Source organism: Aquarana catesbeiana, linkage group LG04 (assembly GCF_042186555.1).
Source record: "Aquarana catesbeiana isolate 2022-GZ linkage group LG04, ASM4218655v1, whole genome shotgun sequence".
Taxonomy (NCBI): Eukaryota; Metazoa; Chordata; class Amphibia; order Anura; family Ranidae; genus Aquarana; species Aquarana catesbeiana.
In genome coordinates this window covers 597,056,044-597,068,516 of record NC_133327.1, presented here as the reverse complement: position 1 = coordinate 597,068,516, position 12,473 = coordinate 597,056,044, and the positions used below count along the sequence as shown (strand labels likewise).

Sequence of the window (12,473 nt, the reverse complement as noted above, 5' to 3'; positions counted from 1 at the left end):
ACGGACCATATTTTTACAATGGCATCGTCATTGTCTTTGAAAAATTGCTTTTTTATTTTTTCAATGCCTACCGTATCCTTTTTAACCTCCTCATCCTCTTCCATCATAGAGGATGACAGACACTGAATAGTGTGGTAAAGATAAGAGGAGGTGAGTGATTTACGTAGATTTACCATACCTGTAAAACCTGTAAAATAAAAGAAAAATGGTTATAATGGTGTTTTTTTGTTGAAAATAAAAAAAAAGGTGAATGAAAAAAAAAAAAATACTGCTTGTTCAGAATATGTAAATGTATGGATGAAGTTACTTACTTGTTTCAGCGGAGGTGAATGAGAAAAAAAAGATACTGCTCGTTCAGAATATGGAAATATATGGATGAAGTTACTTACTTGTTTCAGCGGTGGTGAATTGATGATAAATGTAATAATTAGAGCACTTAAATGCAGATCAAAATACGATAATAAAGATTGTGGCTTCAGCAATGTAAAGCAGCACTGTTCACTACAAGATCCAGAGTAAACTGCCTGTCTGCCTGCAGGCAGCCGCCTAGCATACTCAGTGCCAAACCCCCTTTAACCATAATTTTTAAATTTTTTTTCAAATCTCAGCTCACAAATAACTGTCACTGAATATATTGCTGCTAAGGCATGGTATGGGGTGTGGGCAACACACCGAACGTAAACAAAACTTGGCTTTCTTATCCTGCCTCCTATAGATTGGGTCAAAGAATGTAAATATTACAGGATTCACACTATTACAGTTACATAGTATAGCGAATGCATTATACTTTTCTTAATGTCTTTATATGTTATTTTATGTTCTGATAACTAAATAAAAAAAAATTGAATGTTAAAAAAAAAAGAATGTAAATATTGTCGCATCCATCAGGCTACAAAATGTTTTATTTCATTTATTTTCATTTATAAAGGATAAAAAGTTCAACATATAACACTATATAGATTGTGGCACAGACCATGTTGTCTATTTAGGCGCCTTTCACACGGACGGCTATTCTGCCGCAGTTAAAAGCATGTTTTTTTCCTGTGGAGTTCAAGACTCCAGGCACTGCGATCAGCTGCATTTGCACAGTGCGATTAGCTGCGGTCGCATTTGGCTGCGGTGTGCCATTTCCATGGCAACCCGACAGGGTGCCGAATCGCACTGTTTGGTATGAATCTTGAGGGGGAACTCCACGCCAAATTTGAAATAAAAAAATGGCGTGGGTTCCCCCCCAGGGGCATACCAGGCCCTTCGGTCTGGTATGGATTTTAAGAGGAACCCCTACGCCGAAAAAACGGCGTGGGGTCCCCCCCAAAATCCATACCAGACCCATATCCGAGCACGCAGCCCGGACGGTCAGGAAAGGGGGTGGGGACGGGCGAGCGCCCCCCCCCCCCTCCTGAGCCGTACCAGGCCGCATACCTTCAACATGGGGGGTGGGTGCTTTGGGGGAGGGGGCACCCTGCGGCCCCCACACCCCAAAGCACCTTGTCCCCATGTTAATGAGGACAAGGGTCTCTTCCCGACAACCCTGGCCGTTGGTTGTCGGGGTCTGCGGGCGGAGGGCTTATTGGAATCCGGGAGCCCCCTTTAATAAGGGGGTCCCCAGATCCCGGCCCCCCACCGTATGTGAATGAGTATGGGGTACATGGTACCCCTACCCATTCACCTAGGGAAAAAGTGTCAATAAAAAAACACTACACAGATTTTTAAAGTAATTTATTAGACAGCTCCGGGGGTCTTCTTCCGGCTTCGGGGGTCCTCTTCCGACTTCGGGGGTCTTCTTCCGACTTCCCCCTGGGGAGGAACCCACACCATTTTTTAATTTAAAATTTGGCGTGGAGTTCCCCCTCAAGATTCATACCAAACAGTGCCGGGCATTGGCGGGGATCCGAGTCGGATCCCCGTGCTTGTCGCTCATTGGGAAAGGAAAAATAATTTTTCCTTTCCTGATGAGCAGCTCGGCGCTGTTATCCGCAGCTGACACAGTGCACTGCGAATACCTGCGGTTATGTGCGGATAGCTGCGCTAAATCGCTCCTGGACGTAGTCAATTCTATTTTTTTAATCCGCACAGAACCGCATGTATCTAATTCGCAGCTAAACGCAGTGTGTGAATGGGGCCATAGGAAAGCATTGTGTGCTTTTAGCTGCGGTAGAAAATTCGCAGCTAAAAGCACCATTCTATCCGTCCGTGTGAAAGGGGCCTTAGGCCTCATGTACACTGCTGCTGATAAACGGACGTTTAGGAGCAGTTGGCCATTTTTTTAAACTGCTCCTGAACTCCCGTTATGTTATCTTATCTGTCCATGTACACAGGGTAGTTTACAGTCGTTTCTAGGCAGTTGAGTTTTGAACCCATTTTTTTTGCGTTCCAAAAAAAAGCCTCTGACGCTGAGTTTAGAGGCATTTCAAGCACCAAGCACTTATAAACGCGGTAACTCGCATTTAGCCACGTTTCGTTTACAGGCGTTTTTCGTTTTTGGCTATTTTGGGGGGGAATCTTTTTTTATAACGCTTCTAAACGCAAACACGGCAAAACGCTGCTAAACGCGGTATGTAAACTCGGCAAAACAGATGTTTTGAATGTGGGTTACTATCTGTCAAGTTAAATCGTTCAGGAGAGGTTGTAAAAACGTGTGCATGAAGCCTTAGTTCTGTGTGAATGGTGTAAGCTACAGTATATGTTGGCTACACCACTCTTCCTCTTTGCTTGCACATCTCAGAGAATTATTGTGACCGTTTAAATCCAAATGCCAAGAACATTTCCAATGCATCTAAACATTTTTAATCACTTGCCGCCAAATCACTTACCTGGTACGTCATTTGACTTTAAGTGGTTGTACTGGGGTGATGCCTGCAACTGCTTATCGTGTTTTAGACCTGACGGGCGTCTCTCTTTTAATAATTATCGGAGCAGCTAACCAGCCACTCAGTTGTTATTACAAACAGGGGGAGGGGGCGTCCCCTCCGTTCAGCGGCCTTCTGTGGCTCGCTCAGGCTATCCCATCCCACTGGGAGACTCAAGTTAATAGCTGACACAGCTGCCGGCTAGTGGGAGACCCGAAGAAAGCCGGAATCAGCTTTGATTGGGTCGCCGCTATGGTAACAAGGAAGCAATTATTATCATTATTATACAGGATTTATATAGCGCCAAAAGTTAATGCAGAGCTTCACAATATAAAAAAGAGACAATACAGTTATAATACAAAAAAAAACAAAAAAACAAGAGGATTAAGAGGGCCTTGCTCAGAAGAGCTTGCAATCTAATATGGTGGGGAAGGTGGTACAAAAGGTTGTAACTGTGGTAAATGAGCTGATGGAAGTGGTAAAATATAGGCTTCCCTGAAGAGATGAGTTTTCAGGGATCGCCTGAAGGTAGCAAGAGTAGGGGATATCCGGACAGGTTGAGGTAGCAAGTTCCAGAGGATGGGAGAGGCTCTGGAGAAATCCTGGAGACAAGCATGGGAGGAGGAGACGAGGGAGCTTGAGAGTAGGAGATCTTGGGATCAGTGGAGAGGACGGTTTGGGTGATATTTGGAGACAAGATTGGGGATGTAGTTTATTGCATGATCACAACACACAGAGAGTGCTACTCTCTGTGTGTTGTGATCATGCAATAAACTACACGTTTGGACACTATCTACGCTGTTCCATGGTGTGCTGGCAAATATTTCCATTTTGACTTGAACCAGTATCCAGCTGGTTGTTGCTGCAGCACCCATATTTCATGAGCTTATCCAGGAAAGTGTGCGATGGGAATATGAAGTACTAAGATTGGGGATGTAGCTCGGGGCAGAGTTGTGAATGGCTTTTTATGTTGTGGTTAGTATTTTGAATTTAATTCGCTGGGCGATTGGGAGCCAGTGTAGGGATCGGAGGAGAGGGTTGGCAGATGCTGAACGTTTGGTAAGGTGGATAAGCCTGGCAGCAGCATTCATGGTGGACTGAAGAGGGGATAGCCTATGGAGAGGCATGCCAATGAGAAGGGAGTTGCAATAGTCAAGGCAAGAGATAACAAGGGAGTGAATGAGGAGCTTGGTGGTTTCATTTGTTAACCACTTCAGCCCCGGAAGGATTTACCCCCTTCCTAACCAGAGCACTTTTTGCGATTCGGCACTGCGTCACTTTAACTGACAATTGCGCGGTTGTGCGACGTGGCTCCAAAACAAAATTGACATCCTTTTTTCCCCACAAATAGAGCTTTCTTTTGGTGGTATTTGATCATCTCTGCGATTTTGATTTTTTGCGCCATAAACAAAATAAGAGCGACAATTTTGAAAAAAATTCATTATTTTTACATTTTGCTATAATAATTATCCCCAAAAAATATATAAAAAAACATTTTTTTCCTCAGTTTAGGCCGATCCGTATTCTTCTACATATTTTTGGTAAAAAAAAATCGCAATAAGCGTTTATTGATTCATTTGCGCAAAAGTTATAGCGTTTACAAAATAGGGGATAGTTTTATGGCATTTTTATTAATAATTTTTTTTTTTACTAGTAATGACAGCGATCAGCGATTTTTATTGTGACTGCGACGTTATGGCGGACATGTCGGACATTTTTGACACATTTTTGGGACCATTGTCATTTATACAGCAATCAGTGCTATAAAAATGAATTGATTCCTGTATAAATTACACTGGCAGTGAAGGGGTTAACCACTAGGGGGCGGGCGGGGAGGGGTTAAGTGTGTCCTAGGGGAGTGATTTCTAACTGTCAGGGGGATGGGCTGGTGTGTGACGTCACTGATCTCTGCTCCGATGACAGGGAGCAGAGATCAAGTGACACTTGTCACTAGGCAGAACGGGGTGATGCTGTTTACAACGGCATCTCCCCATTCGTCCTCTCTGTGAGGCGATCGCGGGTAAGCCCGCGGCGATCGAGTCAGCGGGACCCACGACCCGACTCACGTAGATAGCGGCAGGCGCGCACGAGCGCCGCCAGCGGCGCGCGTGCGCACACGGTGGCAAATTCAAAGTACCGTACGGGTACGTTACTTTGTGCAGCCGTGCCATTCTGCCGACGTATATCTACAGGAGCCGGTCAGGAACCAGTTAAAAAGGGGCAAATTTTAGAGATGTTACAGAGGTGAATTCTTCAAACGTTTGACAACGATTGGATTTGGGGCTGAAAGGACAAGTCAGAGTCTAGGATTACACCTAGTACCCTGGCATGAGGGGGTGGATTGATGGTTGCATTGTTGATTTTTATGGAAAAGTCATGGAGAGGGGCACGGGCGGGGGGGAACATTAATTGCTCAGGTTTAGAGAGATTTAGTTTAAGGAAGTGGTGCGACTTCCATGCTGATATGTCAGTTAGTAAGTTAGTAATGTGAGAGGAGACTGAGGGAGCGAGGTGAGGAGTAGACATATAGATTTGGGTGTCATCGGAGTATAAGTGGTATTGGAAGCCATGGGCGGCTATCAAGTGACCAAGGAGGATGTGTAGATAGAGAAGTGAAGGGGTGCAGGAACAGAGTCTTGGGGGACTCCAACAGAAAGGGACAATAGAGAGAAGGAGACAGAGTTCTAGGTAATACTAAAGGAGCACTGTGATAGGTAGGCAGAGAGCCAGGATAGAGTAGAATCTTGGAGGCCAAGGGAATGGAGTTTATTGAGAAGGAGCGGGTGGTCAACAGTATCAAAGGCCGCAGAGAGGTCAAGTAGTAGGACTATGGAGTAGTGTCCATTGGTTTTAGCAGTTCGTAAAATGTTAGTGAGTTTTAGTAAGGCAGTTTCTATGGAGTGCTGCGAGCGTGTTTTAGAGGGGAGGGGAAGGTGCCACTAGAGAGGGAGAGATTGAAGATGTGAGTGTGGGAGCATAGGATAGAAGAGGTTGACCATAGTAGTTGTGAGGGAACAGGATCCAGGGTACAATTGGTTAGGTGGGCATCTGAGAAACGTTTTGTAACCTCTTCATTAGTAGCCAGTTCAAAAGAGGAGAGTGTTGAATGTGCTGTTAGGCAAGGTATGCTGGGTGGGGAAGATGTACGCACACTGGAGGTGTCCTCACAAATTGCATCAATCTTGTCTTTGAAGTGATTGGCAATCTCTTGGGCAGTGAGTTGGTAGGTAGAGGGGGATAATGATATCACTTCTGGCTTACCGGAATCTTAACAGCGCCATTTTTTGAAAATCAAAAGTATTCAAAAAACGTTGACCTTGACATTTTGAATGCTTTTCAAGTGCAAAGGAGGGACTGCACTTGCATATACATACTTATATTATATACTACTTTACTTCTATGTTGTTATGACAGTATCTATTGATACATATGCATTTATGTTTCAGTTGACATTATTAATGGATACTGGGAGAAAAAGAAAAGGGGGTTCGGCAAGGAGCCCCTGGTCAGACTTTAGAGGCACAGCAAACCTGAGAGAACATAGTCAAAATAACAATATAATAAACTTTATTAAATATAAATGCATACATAACAAGGACGCCGACAAAAAATTATAAAAATCATCTATATAAGAATATACATGATGTGAGCCCTGATGCGTCTACGCGTTTCGTAAAAAACTTCTTCAGGACACATTCAGGTTTCAGTTAATACAAGACAAGGTCTCACTTATAAGGAGGCTTTCATGGGTTCAAATGATAGTTCAAATTTTCGCTATAGATGCCGGGATTTTTTTAACAAAAGTAGGTAACCATCAACTGACATAAGATGTCAGCTCAATAGTCCATATGGAACTGTGTGAGTCCACTCCTTGGAACATCTGTGTGTCCTCCGGGGGATATACACCCAATCTTACTATAAGCTCTCTTAGTGTACTCACACAGTTCCATATGGACTATTGAGCTGACATCTTATATGGGCTGTTTGGTGCCCCCTTTATGATTGATGGAGCGTTATGACATGTACATTCATCCCTGCGGCTTACTGGCAACTCTTTGGTTCTTCCTCTGCTGGGAATGAACCTTGAGGTTGTACGTATATGGGAACAGTAGATGGTTACCTATTTTTGTTGACAAAATCACGGAATCTATAGCGAAAATTTGAACTATTATCATTTGAACCCATGAAAGCCTCCTTATAAGTGAGACCTTGTCTTGTATTAACTGAAACCTGAATGTGTCCTGAAGAAGTTTTTTCCAAAATGCGTAGACGCATCAGGGCTCACATCATGTATATTCTTATATAGATGATTTTTATATTTTTTTGTCGGTGTCCTTGTTATGTATGCATTTATATTTAATAGAGTTTATTATATTGTTATTTTGACTACGTTCTCTCAGGTTTGCTGTGCCTCTAAAGTCCGACCAGGGGCTCCTTGCCGAACCCCCTTTTCTTTTTCTCTTGACAAATTAATCATACGAATGTGGCCATAGGAGTGTTTCTCTTTATATTTTGGATACTGGGAGATCTTTGGTGACACACACCCCCATCCCGGCCATGTCTACCTCCCGTTTGTGCTCTTTTGGGTTGTTTTTTTCCTCAGCTCCCGAGCCGGATGCTCATTACTGCTGCATCTGGGTATTTAGTATTTGGTAGTCTGATCCAGCCCTTGGTGTGTAAAGGGCCATGCGTTTTGGACCCTCTTGACTAATTGTCACGATACCATCTCTGTGTTGATACTTATTTGGTTTATTATACCCCCTACAAATGTACTACACATACATCTACCCCTGATGAAGCGAGCATGGTCTCGCGAAACGCATTGGGTTACTCTTCATGCCTGTGTACTTCGCAATTTACATTTTATACCATGATACATGTAATAAAATTTTTTTACTGTATGTATCATTTCAGTGGTTTGGCTATGATTCATGTTTATGTTTGCATGACAATTTTAATAAATTTTGAGACTGCATTTACTCTGTCACTTGTTGGCTAACCACATTCACCTCATTTAAAGTCATGGGGCGATTTCCTGTTTTTTGTTGCATATATTGGGATGGAGGTGGTTTGCGGGTGACACCAGACCTTTTCCTTTTTGTCTATTGAACCCGGGTGGAAGACATCCATTTAGCCCAAACCTGGTCTGCTGCCACCATTAGCCAGTTATTCATTACATACAATTATTCTATTTTGTAGCCCTTTCAGCCATTTCGTCCAACACTCAGGTACCACATCTCCCATGGGCTGATCTAGGCTCTTGGTGCTGTTCCCTGCTGGTGGCGTTGGTTATCGTCTGGCTCGGGAGCTGCAATGTGTACAAGGGAGGTTTTCATACCTCCTGCTGTCCCCCCTGCCCTGTCTGGACAAGCAGGGCCACCTACACATTCGTGCCATGCAACCACGCCCACCGTGTGCCGTCCGTGGCTGCGGTGTCGGCTCGCTATTGCGTGGTATGTCAGCACGTGCGACTGGGGGCATTTACGCAGGTGTGCCCCCATTTGGCGGTGAGTGTCATTTATGTTCACATGCCTTGTTGCGCACACATGGCGTTGGAGGCGGAGTTCACTGGGTTTTTAATAGTTTGTAAAATCCACATGTTAAAACATCTTTACCAAAAATACATATTTTATTAATATTTTTAATGAACACGTATTAAAACATCTTCAACCAAAAATCTTGTATTAACCACTTGCTTACTGGGCACTTAAATCCCCCTCTTATCCAGACCAATTTTTTAGCTTGGTAAATAGACCAAATTTAAAAAAAAAAAATTCTCCTTCATTGATGTACGCTGATGAGGCGGCACTGATGGACACTGATAGGTGGCAGTAATGGGCACTGATGGGTGGCACTGATGGGCACTGATGGGTGGCAGTGATGGGCACTCATGGGTGGCAATAATGGGCACTGATCGGTTACACTGATAGGCAGAACTGCTAGGTGGCACTGATTGGCACCACTGGTGGGCATTGATAGGTGGCACTTGTGGGCATTGATAGGTGGCACTTATGGGCATTGATAGGTGGCACTGGTGGGCACTGTCAGGTGGCAATGGCAGGTGGCACAGATGAGGCATAATTGCCTCTTCCTCTTCGGGACCAATGTCCCTTGCAGATGAGCCAGTGATCGGCTTTTTTTTCTCCCCGCGCTGTCAGCGTGAGGAGAAAAAAAAAGCCGATCACAGAGCTTTTGTTTTGATCATGTGATCAGCTGTCATTGGCTGACAGCTGATCACATGGTAGGGGGCCGGGAACGGCCCCTTACTCAGATTGGTGATCCCCCGAGTCTCAGTGACTCGGTGATCACGGTGTGCGAAGGGAGCGTGCACAGGGGAGGCCGTGATATGACAGCCTCACAGAAATTCAGGTCCGCGCTGTGGCAGTCATTCGGCTATAGCGCGGATGTCAAGAGGTTAAAGTAATTATAAACTATCACATTATAAAACAACCCATTCAGTTTAAAATAGAAATGAAAGGCAAAACATTTGTGTATAAATATTTTAAAAAATTATAAATACATTTTTGTTCCCTTTTTTTGTAAGTGATTACAGTCCCTATGTTCTCAGCTGCATAAGAGCTGTGGGGAGGAGAAGCAACAGCACACTGAGCTTCCCAGTAAATGGCTGTTCAGCGGGGGGGTGTCTGGTCAAATATGATCATTGGAGGAGAGTACACTGAGTTCCCAGCATACCTAGAGAGCTAACCATGCTGTCATGTCCTGCTTAGTGTGGTCAGGAAAGCAGGACTGGCAGAAACACCAGGGAATTCCCACAAAGGAAGCAATACAAAGAGAACAGGAGACTTTCTCATACAAGTACATGGTACAGCCAACACATATCAGGAATATGAAGTGTTGGGCTAACAAATGCTTTAATATCATTTAAAGGTGTTCAGTGGTATGCATGTCAGGGGACATAAAGAGATGGGAAGCCAGCAGGGGTGGCAGAGGCTGTGGTCTCCATAGGCCCCTTGAGAGGACACACACCCTTCCACCTCTCACCACTAACTTTGCAGATAGAACAATTGCAGGTCTTATGCCAGGCACTGGGTATTATTATGTGATTGCTGATTCCTTGTCTGTGAAAGCAATGACAGCAAATACATTTCTTATTTAGAATGCAAATATTTGCCAAACAATTTAAACCCAATAATACGATGGGAATGCTTACTGCATTCCAATACTTGGCCAACCCAAACCACCAATACCACACAAAAAGGTCCTCAACCTGACAGAGATGCTATAAAGGAAAGGCAGAAAAAAGGGGGATAAGCAGGATAGGATATAATGCATTGCGTTTATTTTATTATAGGGGGACCAACTAAGCCTACCTAACCCAATTTTTTTGGCTTTCTTTTATAGTGCCTTTACCGGGGGGAGGGGGGGGGGCAACCCTTTGGTGTGGTATTAGTGGCTGCGGGCCCGGTGCAGCCATGGTGGGCATCCCTGGGAAAGGTGGTGGGAGCTCTTATGAATATCTGTTTGTAGACCAGACCTCCTGTGAATGAACCTGAAAGCAATGTGTATGGTGTCACTTCCTGGTCTCTGTTCCAAAGGTCCACGTCACACTTTTTAAATCACAAAATTCGTGTTACACTTCCTATATCTGTTTATTGTTTGAGCAGTAAGGATGTGGAACTCCCTTCCACAATCGGCGGTGTCAGTGGGAAGTGTCTAGTTTCAAAAAACATCTTAGCTGATGCAATATACAGGCATATGGGAAATGGTATTGACATTAACACAGACACACACACACCTATACTGGTTGAACTAGATTAGTGATATGCAATTAGCGGACCTCCAGCTGTTGCAGAACTACAAGTCCGATGAGGCATAGCAAGACTCTGACAGCCTCAAGCATAACATCCAGAGGCAGAGCATGATGGAACTTGTAGTTTTGCAACAGCTGGAGGTCCGCTAATTGCATATCCCTGAACTAGATGGACTGGTGTCTTTATTCAACCTTACCAACTGTGAAACTATATAAAAAAAAAACTGAATTCTTCCACCTCCCTGCTCAGCAAATAAATAAAAGGCTCAACCCAATTTCTATGACCTCTTATTGCTAAGTGAGTAATACAGCACTTTACATGTGCAGATAAAATATTCAGGCTTCTACCCCTTCCACCTAGATTACAGCACATAGGATGAGCCAGGTAGGAGTTGAACCTACTATCTTCTGATCCATAGTCAGATGCGTTATCCATTGCGCCACTGGCCCTTGGGCTGGTGGTTGAATGAGGAATGGAATTCTGAGCAAAATAAAAAAATTATACGGTATAATATATGATAGAGGCCATCATTCTGAGATGCTGCAGATCTCTGGAGATGGTCCATCACACACTATGGCTATAGCGGGTACGCTTGTGGCACCCCAGAGCAGAAGTGCAGTACCCAGGTACCACTGCAAGGCTATGGCAGCGAGGCCACCAATCAGTTACGAGAATGCTTTTCGTTGAATATACAAGGGTCACCCAGTCCACTTGTGGGAAGGTGCAGTGTTGTGAGGCGGCAGAAGACGCTCAGAATCCAGTTGCAGAAAACAGAACTGTATTGAAGATAAAGTTTGGCAATACACAACAATGCCGACGGGAAGGCACCAGACCGGGAACACTCACAGATAATAGCAGTGATGAAAAATAGCAGAGGATCTCAGGTGTGCCAACAGCATATGTATTGAGGGGGCAAACTGAAGCCTGGCCAGTCCGTACCCAAATGGGGAGGCTTCTAGGTAGGATGGCATATCCCTGCACTTTCATCTGGAACCTCTCCCTGATGCTAAGCACTGTCCCTGACAGATGGGTGACCTGTTCTTACTTTAGCAAGAGAAATCCGTGAGCCAAGGTCTTAAATAGACTCTACCTTACCCAAGATGGCCACCAAAGTCATATGGGGTGCCAGCATTCAGTTGAATGTTGCCTCTCTGTGACCAGGGAAACCATAGAGGAACTAGGTTCCTCTTGACTTCCTATTCCACCTGCATTGTCACTGCGGACAAGCACCACCTGCAGTGAAGAAAGTAGAGTCCACCTGCCTATACACTCATAGGACATGTTAGTCAGTGATGATAGGTGGAGGAAGACTTGAACATCTGCTCTTTTTGAGTCTTACAAGCTTCCTGTACGCTCAGGCCCTCTAAAGTCTTATTTTGAGGACCTCTCGACAGCAGTTTAAGGGCATGGATATCAGATTACAACAAGGCCCCTGTTTTTGGGGAGCTCATAGGGCCCAACTAGACATTTCTAAACAATCACTCCATTAGTTTTCCTTTTTCAGCTGCCATTACTGCTCACTACTACAATCACAGGAGTGAGCTCTCAAACTCCAGCAAGTGTGGTCCATTATCTCCTCCACCGCTGAACTTAGAGCTAGTGCAATGAGAGAGAACATAAGTGAAGGGGTCTGAATCAGCTCAGAGGGTCTTAGCAATGTCCTAACAACAAGGTAGGACTGGATGATGTCATTCTTGAGAGTTTTTAAGACAGGCTCTGGAAAGATCCTGACCATATTATTGGGATCTGCCCAGAAGCCTCACCGGTAGCTGGCTCAGCCTCTCAGCAAGCCACTGAGAGTCTGAGCTAGCCACCTCCTCAGCCCGGAGCTCCAGTGAGCGCTGGAGGGGCA

General features: G+C 44.5%; 1 non-coding gene across 1 annotated transcript; it reads right to left on the bottom strand.

Moving 5' to 3' along the window:
- Positions 1-10,997: 10,997 nt before the first annotated feature.
- On the bottom strand, positions 10,998-11,070 carry TRNAH-AUG (transfer RNA histidin (anticodon AUG)). Its single transcript has one exon. It is a non-coding gene; the product is annotated as a tRNA-His (tRNA).
- Between the last annotated feature and the right edge of the window lie 1,403 nt (positions 11,071-12,473).